Source organism: Schistocerca americana, chromosome 4 (assembly GCF_021461395.2).
Source record: "Schistocerca americana isolate TAMUIC-IGC-003095 chromosome 4, iqSchAmer2.1, whole genome shotgun sequence".
Lineage (NCBI taxonomy): Eukaryota > Metazoa > Arthropoda > Insecta > Orthoptera > Acrididae > Schistocerca > Schistocerca americana.
In genome coordinates, this window is record NC_060122.1 from 791,131,351 (window position 1) to 791,144,327 (window position 12,977).

Sequence of the window (12,977 nt, forward strand, 5' to 3'; positions counted from 1 at the left end):
TGATGTCCTTATGTTAGTTAGGTTTAAGTAGTTCTAAGGGACTGGTGACCTCAGAAGTTAAGTCCCATAGTGCTCAGAGCCATTTCAACCCATTTTTGATACATAACCTGTGTTAAAATGGACCGTTTACCAATTGCGGAAAAGGTCGATATCGTGTTGGTTATTGTGATCAAAATGCCCAACGGGCGTGTGCTATATATGCTGCTCGATATCCTTAACGACATCATCCAAGTGTCCGGACCGTTCGCCGGATAGTTACGTTATTTAAGGAAACATGAAGTTTTCAGCCACATGTGAAATGTCAACCACGACCTGCATCAAATGATGATGCCCAAGTAGGTGATTTTAGCTCCTGTCACGGCTAATCCGCACATCAGTAGCAGACAAATTGCGCGAGAATCGGGAATCTCAAAAACGTCGGTGTTGAGAATGCTACATTAACATCGATTGCACCCGTACCATATTTCTATGCAACAGGAATTGCATGGCGACAACTTTGAACGTCGTGTACAGTTCTGCCACTGGGAACAAGAGAAATTACAGGACGATGACAGATTTTTTGCACGCGTTGTATTTAGCGACGAAGCGTCATTCACCAACAGCGGTAACGTAAACAGGCATAATATGCACTATTGGGCAACGGAATCCGTGATGGCTGCGACAAGTGGAACATCAGCGACCTTGGCGGGTTAATGTATGTTGCGGCATTATGGGAGGAAGGAGAGTTGGCCCCCATTTTATCAATGGAAGTCTAAATGTTGCGATGTATACTGATTTCCAACGCAATGTTCTACCGATGTTACCACAAGATGTTTCACTGCATGACAGAATGGCGATGTACTTCCAATATGATGGATGTCCGGCACATAGTTCGCGTGCGGCTGAAGCGGTATTGAATATCATATTTCATGACACGTGGACTGGTCGTCGAAGCACCACACCATGGCCCGCACGTTCACTGAATCTGACGTCCCCGAATTTTTTTCTGTGGGGAAAGTTGAAGGATATTTGCTATCGTGATCCACCGACAACGCCTGACAACATGCGTCAGCGCATTGTCAATGCATGTGCGAACATTACAGAAATCGAACTACTCGCTGTTGAGAGGAATGTCGTTACACGTATTGCGAAATGCATTGAGGTTGACGGACATCATTTTGAGCATTTATTGAATAAATGTGGTATTTACAGGTAATCACGCTGTAACAGAATGCGTTCTCAGAAATGATAAGTTCACAAAGGTACATGTATCACATTGGAAGAACCGAAATAAAATGTTCAAACGTACCTAAGTATTTTAATGTAAAAAACCTACCTGCTCGTCTAAAATTGTGAGCCATGTGTTTGTGACTATTACAGCGCATCTATCACAAAGCAAAAAAGCGGTCAAACTAAAACATTCATATTTCATTACGTACTACACGAATATATAATAAAAAATGGGGGTTCCAATTTAAAAAAAAAAACGGAGTTGATATCCGTTTGACCTATGGCAGCATCATCTAGCGGGTCAACCATAACGTCATCTGGTTTCCCCCTTCAAGCTAGACAAGTTTCTTTATTTGTAGTTTTGTCGTTTGATTCTTATTTCGTGAGATATTTGGCCCGGTCACGATCAATGGACCACCCTGTATAGGTCCCTTTCTTTTTCAATAAACCTTTCTCCCAAGATTCGTAGGAGCCCTATTGCATCTCTGGTGCCTGTATTCTGTCTAAAGCCAAACTGCTCCTCGCCAAGATTCTCCTCCATTACTTTTTCAAGTCTTTTATTAATTATTCTTAACATCACTTTGGCTGCATGTGAAATGAGGCTGATTGTCCTGTGCTCACTGCATTTCTTGGTTCAGTGTTTTTGCGGTAATGGAATCATTAATGTTGTCAGAAAGTGCTCAGGCCATTCACCACTGTCATATATTTTATTACATAACCTCAATATTTCTCTTATTCCATCTTGGTTCAAGCATTTCAATATTTCTCCTCGTATCGCATTGCCTTTACCAGTACATAAATGGCGACACAGTTCATCTGTTTTTTCCCAGCACCCGTCACGAACGACTTGATCGACACACCAGATGTCGAGTCACGAGACAGGCAGGACGCAGCGTGACGTCACAGCACGTGACAGTGAAGGTCTTGCGAGCGCCAGCAGCCGTCGCCGGCGGGGAGCGGGTAGCTTTTCCAGACGTGTTGAATAAGTGTTGAGTATGCGATTAAATGTACGCTGCCTCTCGATAGCCCACGACAGAAAAAGACCTTTGCTTCTACATCTACATCTACATCTACAGGGATACTCTGCAAATCATATTTGAGTGCCTGGCAGATGGTTCATCGCACCACCTTCACAATTCTCTATTATTCCAATCTCGTATAGCACGTGGAAAGAACGAAAACCTGTATCTTTCCGTACGAGCTCTGATTTCCCTTATTTTATCTTGGTAATTGTTCCTCCGTATGTAAGTCGGTGTCAACAAAATATTTTCGCGTTCGGAGGAGAAAGTTGGTGATTGGAATTTCGTGAGAAGATTCCGTCGCAACGAAAAATGCCTTTCTCTTAGTGATGTCCATCCCAGATCCTGTATCATTTCTGTGACATTCCCTCCCATACTTCGCGATAATACAAAACGTGCTACCTTTCTTTGAACTTTTTCGATGTGCTCCTTCAGTCCTATCTGGTAAGGATCCCACACCGCGCAGCAGTATTCTAAAAGAGGACGGACAAGCGTAGTGTAGCCAGTCTCCTTAGTAGGTCTGTTACATTTTCTAAGTGTCTTGCCAATAAAACGCAGTCTTTGGTTAGTTTTCCCCACAACATTTTCTACGTGTTCCTTCTAATTTAAGCTGTTCGTAATTGTAGTACCTAGGTATTTAGTTGAATTTACGGCTTTCACATTAGACTGATGTATCGTGTAATCGAAGGTTAACGAGTTCCTTTTAGTACTCATGTGGATGACCTCACACTTTTCGTTATTTAGGGTCAACTGCCACTTTTCGCACCATTCTGATATTTCTTCTAAATCGTTTTGCAGTTTGTTTTGATCTTCTGATGAATTTATTCGTCGATAACCGACAGCGTCATCTGCAAACAACCGAAGAAGACTGCTCAGGTTGTCTCCTAAAATATTTATATAGATAAGGAACAGCAAAGGGTATATAACACTCCCTTGGGGAACGGCAGAAATCACTTCTGTTTTACTCGGTGACTTTCCGTCAATTACAACGAACTGTGACCTCTCTGACAGGAAATCACAGATCCAGTCACATAACTGAGACGATATTCCATAGGCACGCAATTTCACTACGAACCGCTAGCGTGGTACAGTGTCAAAAGCCTTCCGGAAATCCAGAAATACGGAATCGATGTGAAATTCCTTGTCAGTAGCACTCAGCACTTAATTTGAAAATAGAGCCAGTTGCGTTTTACAAGAAAGATATTTTCTAAACCCATGTTGACTCTGTGTTCAAATGGTTCAAATGGCTCTGAGCACTATGGGACTTAACTTCTAAGGTCATCGGTCCCATAGAACTTAGAACTACTTAAACCTAACTAGCCTAACGAAATCACACACATCCATGCCCGAGGCAGGATTCGAACCTGCGGCCGTAGCGGTCACGCGGTTCCAGACTGTAGCTCCTAGAAGCGCTCGGCCACCCCGGCCGGCTTGACTGTGTGTCAATAGACCGTTTTCTTCGAGGTAATTCACAATGTTCGAACACAATATATGTCCTAAAATCCTGCTGCATATCGACGTTAAAGATACGGGCCTGTAATTTAGTGGATTACTCCCACTACCTTTAGTGCGTACCTTTTCAATTTCATACTGATTTACCGAGGACCATCTGCTGAGTCGAGCGTCCGTGAAGTGTGGACGGCAAGCCGATTAGTGTGACGTTACAAATTCGTTGCTGGACCCGTATTTCTCGTGGGCCTCGGCTGGATGTAGTGTGACGTCACTACAGTCGCTGGCTGGCCGCTCCGCGATGCATCAGCAACCGTGTTTGCTCTTCAGTTGCTGCACGACGACGAACCTATCGTCTAAGGGCGCTAACATCTTTCATAGCATCTCCATATAAGTTCTTCAGCCTTTCGTGGATGCGATTGGACATTTCACCGTCTTTAGTGGGGAAATCAATCATCATAGAACGCTTTCTTGTACTTTCGCAAATGTCTGGTATTACCGAGGACCGTTGCTACTCACAATATACATAAATGACCTTGTGGATGACATCGGAAGTTCAGTGAGCCTTTTTGCGGATGATGCTGTGGTATATCGAGAGGTTGTAACAATGGAAAATTGTACTGAAATGCAGGAGGATCTGCAGCGAATTAACGCATGGTGCAGGGAATGGCTATTGAATCTCAGTATAGACAAGTGTAATGTGCTGCGAATACATAGAAAGAAAGATCCCTTATCATTTAGCTACAATATAGCAGGTCAGCAACTGGAAGCAGTTAATTCCATACGTTAGCTGGGAGTACGCATTAGGAGTGATTTAAAATGGAATGATCATATAAAGTCGATGGTCGGTAAAGCAGATGACAGACTGAGATTCATTGGAAGAATCCTAAGGAAATGCAATCCGAAAACAAAGGAAGTAGGTTACAGTACGCTTGTTCGCCCAGTGCTTGAATACTGCTCAGCAGTGTGGGATCCGTACCAGATAGGGTTGATAGAAGACAGGATCATTTAGTAATCGTGAAAGCGTTACGGAGATGATAGATAAACTCCAGTGGAAGACTCTGCAGGAGAGACGCTCAGTAGCTCGGTGCGGGCTTCGAGAACATACCTTCACCGAGGAATCAAGCAGTATATTGCTCCCTCCTACGTATATCTCGCGAAGAGACCATGAGGATAAAATCAGAGAGATTAGAGCCCACACAGAGGCATACCGACAACCCTTCTTTCCACGAACAATACGAGACTGGAGTAGAAGGGAGAACCGATAGAGGTACTCAAGGTGCCCTCCGCCACACACCGTCAGGTGGCTTGCGGAGTATGGATGTAGATGTAGATGTAAAAACTTTTACGGAGCCACCATCTGTTCATGTAGGGCAGTGTCACTGGAGTAGGCTGTAAATGAAGCTCTATGAAAGTGCTCGAAATTCGTTATTACCACATTATCAACTTAATGAAATCGAATAAAGGAATAATCACCTCCTGTCGGGCCCTCGTATATTGACACGGTCATGACAGGAAGAGCAGTGTACTAAGAATTAAATGTGTGAAGTGAGCAAGTCGAATCGTTCAACAGCCGTGTGCTTCTGCAATTGTAAATTCAGGCCGACCCACTACAGGAAGCAGTGAGTAGAAACGGCCGCCCAAAAACCTACCGAAATGTCGGGCAGATCGCAAACGTACATGAAGAAAAAACATATTTTGCTTATTGTGCATATCTCGGTTAGTAAAATCATTTCTCCTGTAACTGCTGTTAAGTCAGAAGTTAAGACGTTAAAGTTCTGTCGGCAACGAAATGATTAGAGACGTACTCCAGTCACGAAGGTGATGGGGATGGAGGTGGGAAATGGTAGCGGGTTTGTTTAAATATCTGTTTCAATACCCACCTAAATTTAGGAAATATCGGAAACTCAGGGATTTAGATCTCGCACCTGCAGAGTATGTGAGCAGAGTCAGCCTCTGACTAACTCAGTTCGGCACAGGAACTGGACAGTATGCAACATGCCACTGGTCACCGATTGGAGGCATTCAATATGCAGGTTCACTGCGCCTTTAGCAAGAGAATAACCACAAAAGTTTATCTGGTTGAGAAACTATGGAGGCAGGGAATGATGACACACCGTTTTCTGCTCTCATCATTACATGCGAGTATGATTACACTGAGGAGACATCACATCAACGCTATGGAGCTACGTACAGGCATTACTTGTTGTGTACCATGTGGGGAACAGTCCAATCTTACTGCAGGCCCTGTTCAGTTTGAGGTATTTTGTGGCCATGGCGATATTTCTCATACATGGTACGTCGTCGTGTCCTCCCTCTTTTGTGACTTATACTGCAACGGTCTCTCAATATACACTCCTGGAAATGGAAAAAAGAACACATTGACACCCACCATACATGCTCCGGACACTACGAGAGGACTGTACAAGCAATGATCACACGCACGGCACAGCGGACACACCAGGAACCGCGGTGTTGGCCGTCGAATGGCGCTAGCTGCGCAGCATTTGTGCACCGCCGCCGTCAGTGTCAGCCAGTTTGCCGTGGCATACGGAGCTCCATCGCAGTCTTTAACACTGGTAGCATGCTGCGACAGCGTGGACGTGAACCGTATGTGCAGTTGACGGACTTTGAGCGAGGGCGTATAGTGGGCATGCGGGAGGCCGGGTGGACGTACCGCCGAATTGCTCAACACGTGGGGCGTGAGGTCTCCACAGTACATCGATGTTGTCGCCACTGGTCGGCGGAAGGTGCACGTGCCCGTCGACCTGGGACCGGACCGCAGCGACGCACGGATGCACGCCAAGACCGTAGGATCCTACGCAGTGCCGTAGGGGACCGCACCGCCACTTCCCAGCAAATTAGGGACACTGTTGCTCCTGGGGTATCGGCGAGGACCATTCGCAACCGTCTCCATGAAGCTGGGCTACGGTCCCGCACACCGTTAGGCCGTCTTCCGCTCACGCCCCAACATCGTGCAGCCCGCCTCCAGTGGTGTCGCGACAGGCGTGAATGGAGGGACGAATGGAGACGTGTCGTCTTCAGCGATGAGAGTCGCTTCTGCCTTGGTGCCAATGATGGTCGTATGCGTGTTTGGCGCCGTGCAGGTGAGCGCCACAATCAGGACTGCATACGACCGAGGCACACAGGGCCAACACCCGGCATCATGGTGTGGGGAGCGATCTCCTACACTGGCCGTACACCACTGGTGATCGTCGAGGGGACACTGAATAGTGCACGGTAAATCCAAACCGTCATCGAACCCATCGTTCTACCATTCCTAGACCGGCAAGGGAACTTGCTGTTCCAACAGGACAATGCACGTCCGCATGTATCCCGTGCCACCCAACGTGCTCTAGAAGGTGTAAGTCAACTACCCTGGCCAGCAAGATCTCCGGATCTGTCCCCCATTGACCATGTTTGGGACTGGATGAAGCGTCGTCTCACGCGGTCTGCACGTCCAGCACGAACGCTGGTCCAACTGAGGCGCCAGGTGGAAATGGCATGGCAAGCCGTTCCACAGGACTACATCCAGCATCTCTACGATCGTCTCCATGGGAGAATAGCAGCCTTCATTGCTGCGAAAGGTGGATATACACTGTACTAGGGCCGACATTGTGCATGCTCTGTTGCCTGTGTCTATGTGCCTGTGGTTCTGTCAGTGTGATCATGTGATGTATCTGACCCCAGGAATGTGTCAATAAAGTTTCCCCTTCCTGGGACAATGAATTCACGGTGTTCTTATTTCAATTTCCAGGAGTGTATAACCTAGGTAGATGGAGTCCATCTTAACCACATGCTGCATCACTTAAAATGTCCACACAAAGTCTGTCATCATTTGTAGTCCAAGAAAAGAGCAGGATAATGGTAAGCAACGAAATTCCTGTCCATATTATCATAAGGGACCTCCACGTTTGCAACGGGAGGCAAAGACCAAAGGTATAAACAACGACAGAAACGGTAATTCAGTTGCCCCACCCTGCAACGCTTCAAATGCAGCGTGCAAGATTTTCATTTTCTCTCGCTCACTACGTGCAAACTTTTAGTCCTACAGGAAAAATGAACAGCACTATTTGTAGAAAATTTAATGTAGTAAAATTTTGTGCTGGGATACGTTTTCTCTAGAGGCCATAGCTTTCGAGGTATTCACGGAAAACGCACAAAAGTGACCTAGAAACACATTTTTCTTGAATAACTCGAAAATCGTGGCCTCCAGTGAAGACGTGTCGCAGTACTAAATTTAACTAGATTAAATTTCCTAAAAAAAGGTAAAGTTCATTTTTCCTGTTGGACTAATAGTTTGCGCTCATCAAGCAAGAAACTATCAAAATCTTGTGCAGGGTTTTTGAAGTCGTTGTGTGTGGGTTGCACAAAATCTATCCGTCGGGGCAGCTGAATCGCCCTGTATAAAACAATGAAGAAGCTGAGTTAGAAGTATCTTTATTATGTTGACTTGAAGACCAAGATGATAGATTATATTGTCAAAAATGGTTCAAATGGCACTCAGCACTATGGGACTTAACATCTGTGGTCATCAGCCCCCTAGAACTTAGAACTACATAAACCTAACCAACCTAAGGACATCACACACATCCATGCCTTAGGCAGGATTCGAACCTGCGACCGTAGTGGTCACGGGGCGCCAGACTGAAGTGCCTAGAACCGCGCGGCCACACCGTCCGGCTCCACATTGTCACGTTCAGTTATTGTCTGGTGTAATGTAGCTCAGACATGTAAAATATTATTTTACAACTTGTATCCTTGAGTTATAAACTTGTGTTCTGATGGGTCATACCACTACTATGTGATAAGACACTTGTTATCTTCCTCAATTTACGTAACTGTGGAGATCTGACATGTATTACATGTTTTGGCATATCAGCAAATGATGTGACATGTGGTTAGTATTAATGTTTTCATACCTGAAGGATTGTACAATACCGACACTGGTTGGTATAAAAGATTATTAATATAGCTGTGCGCCATTCTTTAAAAAACTGCGTTACTGATGTTGAAAATCGTCATAAAAATGTTCACTTTCATGTTCATGTACATCTTACAGGAATGTCTTGTTAATGTAAAGGCCTAGTGAAATGTCTCTGACGTAATCATAATACTAAATAAAATGATAATTTTCGTGCTGGCTTTACCTCTTTTTTTGGTTTCAGGAGGGTTTTGATACAAATACCTTGGAAGTAACAAACTGACAATCCCTGAAAATTCGGAACGAAATTGAAACATAGTTTGTAGCCGCTCCTACAAATTATTAAATTCAGTGTGTGTAAATTTCTGCTTTCTCCTAATAAGTAATTTGAATTTCGGCAAGATTTCCACGGGTTTCTAACACCTGCTTCTCTTTACTAATGTATTCCATTCTCCTTCCATATCCATGAAGGTTCCCCTCTACCATGCGATCCAAGAAACGAAAATGATTAATGAATACACGAAAGACTAAGATGATCGTGGCGTTGCTGCGCTGGAGTTAAGGGATACCCGAAAATATGGAAGAGGAACTATCACTTAGGGTCGCACCACTGAAGAGGACTTATCAAAAGAAGGATAAAAACTCGATAAAGACTTTAGCAAAAATAAAAATCCTTGGGCGGCAATAACTGATGGACGATGATTGAAACAGAGCTACAGAAGTATTTGAAATTTGGAGTGATAATAAACTTAAAATAAACTTGAGCTAAGGTCACTGCTGATTAAAACCAATTTTCTAGTGAATACTCGTTATTTGTAACTGGATGACAAAAAAATTCAATTACATTTCACTTATTTCCATGAAGGATTTAACAGATTGATGATAACAGTTAATTTTGGCCTCGAACAGATACATATCGGCTCGATTGAAGTACATGACATCAGGGTCAGCGCAACTTCTAGACACTGTGTTTACAGCCAAGAAAAGAAATAACTGTGGAGATATCTTCCAGTGAATACACTACTCTCTAAACCCCTGCAGTTCCGTTTGGATGTCACTGGCAGCCATCCAGACGAGTGAAGCCTACATTACGTGGTGCCCCAGATTAGCGATACACACACTGAACATACTGCAGCCTGGCGAAGGCTAAGACGGACCGCTCGTCAAGCTCACTATCAGCGCCCTGAACTGGACAAGCGTTAACACACTTCCGTCCGTGACTACGAGTTAAACTACGCATATTCTCTGCCACATAGGACTCAATGATAATTTATTTCCAGAATGATTGCAACATTCTGCAGAGCAGTGTATGCTATTATCAGACATTTAGACAAATTTAGTCTGTAGGCTGGTTCAAATGGCTATGAGCACTATGGGACTTAACATGTATGGTCATCAGTCCCCTAGAACTTAGAACTACTTAAACCTAACTAACCTAAGGACATCACACACATCCATGCCCGAGGCAGGATTCGAACCTGCGACCGTAGCAGTCGCGCGGTTCCGGACTGAGCGCCTAGAACCGCTAGACCACCGCAGCCGGCTGTAGGCTGGAGAGACTTAATGATTTATTAGTCATCCACTTAAGGTGCTACAACCTGCTCTGTACGATTCCATTCAGTGTGAAATGACAACCAGTAATTGTTACACTTCAAAAAATAGAGTTCATCTACATGTACATCTACGCACATATTCCTCAAGGCAGCATTCGGCTCAAGGCAGAGGACACATTGCACGACTACTAGTTATCTCCCTTCCTGGTCCACTCATGAAGAGAGCGAGTGAAAACGAGTGTCTGTATGCCCTAATTTCTCTTGTAGCGTCTTCGCGATCATTAAGGAAAAAGTACGTTGGGAGCAGTAGAATAGTTTCAAATGCCGGCTCTCTAAATTTAGTTCGTAGTGTTTCGTAAACAGCAAGTCATCTTCCCTCCAGGGATTCCCAGTTGAGTTCTTGAAGCATCTAGGTAATTCTTGCTTGTTGATCTAACCTGCAGGCAACAAATCTAGCAGCACGCCTCACAACGGCTTGGATGTCTTCCTTTAATTCGACTTGGTGGTGATCCATAACCGTCAAGCTGTACTCAACGATGCCCCACACTAGTGTTCAATACGCGATCTCCTTTACTGATGAACGACACATTCTTAAAATTCCGCCACTAAAAGGAAGCCCACCATTTGCCTTCCCTACTATCAACCGCGTGTGCATTTCGAATCGCTTTGCAACACTACGCCTCGATATTTAGTCGATGTGACTCTCCCAAGCAGTACACCGCTAATACAGTATTTGAACATGACGGTATTGTTCTTCCTACTCATCTGTATTAACCTACATTTCTCTACATTTAGAGAAAACCGCTGTTCTTTGCGCCAAATAGAAAATCTATCGAAGTAATTCTGCATCCTCTACAGTCACTCATTCCCTGCGTCAGATCGTTTACATACCGGGTGGGTATAATTAAAGTGCGGCTAGTGAAGGAGGTCCATTGTAAGCGGTAATTATCGAATGGCAGGAAAACTTGGTACATATTCTTATACGCTAATGTCGGATCGAGTTGTACAGGAAAAATTTATGCAAAACATCGTGGCATTGCAACCAGATCTATTGTTGATCATATCCCCCAGGTCATAAGAAGACCAATACTGGGACTATATGCGAGACCCAACGTTCGTCATCAACTTAGAGTAAAACTAAACAGCTAAGAAGGTGGTGTGTCAAAATACTACTTGCAGCTTTTATTTGTGACGTACTGCCTCTTTAGCGGTTTAATTTTTACTTTAAAGTGACCAACGTTCGGTTTTCCATAAAATCCAGTGTTGCTTATCTTATGACCTGAGGTATATGATCACCTGAAGATGTGGCTGTAATGCCACAAACCAGGACGTGAGGTTAAAAAAAAAGTTGTCATACATCTGAAGCGGTTTTCCATTTTCCAAAAAACAGAGAAAAATTAGTTCCAGTTTTGGCCACCAGATGCAAACCTGGGGATGTGAATCCAAGAAACACACATGGAAATGTTTCGATATGTAATGGATTAGGAATGGGAAGCCAACAGAAAGGTTCAAACAGGTGAGAAAGGCGTAATGTTGATTTTATTATTAACCTCTCCTTACACAATTTTGTTCTGTATGAGCACCAGAGACATCGACAAGATGCTGTACAGCGCCAGACCTACACTTGGTGGCCAAAATTGGAACTAATTTTTTTTCAGCGTAAATCGGTTCCGAATTAATGCATTAGAATATCCACCATGTTTCGCTGCCATAAGATAATTAAAGCAAACATTCGACATCCGTGAGTAGCTGAAATTGAATTATAACCACATGGTGTATTGAATTTAAGAGCCATCCTAGCACAGTTCCCTGAATCACTGCTGACAATACTCTTGTCTCTCATGGGCACTCGCAGTCTAGGAAAACGCACTGTTTTCTATTACTCAAAAAACTGAAACGTAGCTAAGCCTTTGGGCTCACTTCTTTCCATTTGTCTTAGTATCAGTACAGAGGCCCTGTGGAGATCTAAGTAATGTAGGGACCCAGAAGGCATTGCATGTGCAACATGTAATAAAAGGGTTTTTTGCCGCTAGGATTGATAGTGACAACTGATACACTACTGGCCAATTTAACCGAATGGTTCGAATGGCTCTGAGCACTATGGGACTTAACAGCTGACGTCATCAGTCCCCTAGGACTTAGAACTACTTAAACCTAACTAACCTAGGGACATCACACACATCCATGCTCGAGGCAGGATTCGAACCTGCGACCGTAGCGGTCGCGCGGTTCCAGACTAAAGCGCCTAGAACCGCTCGGCCACTCCGGCCAGCAAAATTTAACCGACAGGAAGATGATGCTGTGATATGCAAATGATTAGTTTTTCAGAGAATTCACACACGGCTGGCGCTGGTGACGACATCTACAACGTGCTGACATGACGAAAGTTTCCAACCGATTTCTCATACACAGACAGCAGTTGACCGACGTTGCCTGGTGAAACATTGTTGTGATGCCTCGTGTAAGGAGGAGAAATGAGAACCACCACGTTTCCGACTTTGATAAAGGTCGCATTGTAGCCTATCGCGATTGCGGTTTATCGTATCGCGACAAGGCCGCTCGCGTTGTTCGAGATCCCATGACTGTTAGCAGAATATGGAATCGGTGGGTTCAGGAGGGTAATACGGAACGCCGTGCTGGATCCCAACGGCCTCGTATCATTAGCAGTCGAGATGACAGGCATCTTATCCGCATGGCTGTAACGGATCGTGCAGCCACGTCTCGATCCCTGAGATAACAGATGGGGACGTTTGCAAAACAACAAACATTTGCACGAACAGTTCGACGACGTTTGCAGCAGCATGGACTATCAGCACGGAGAAC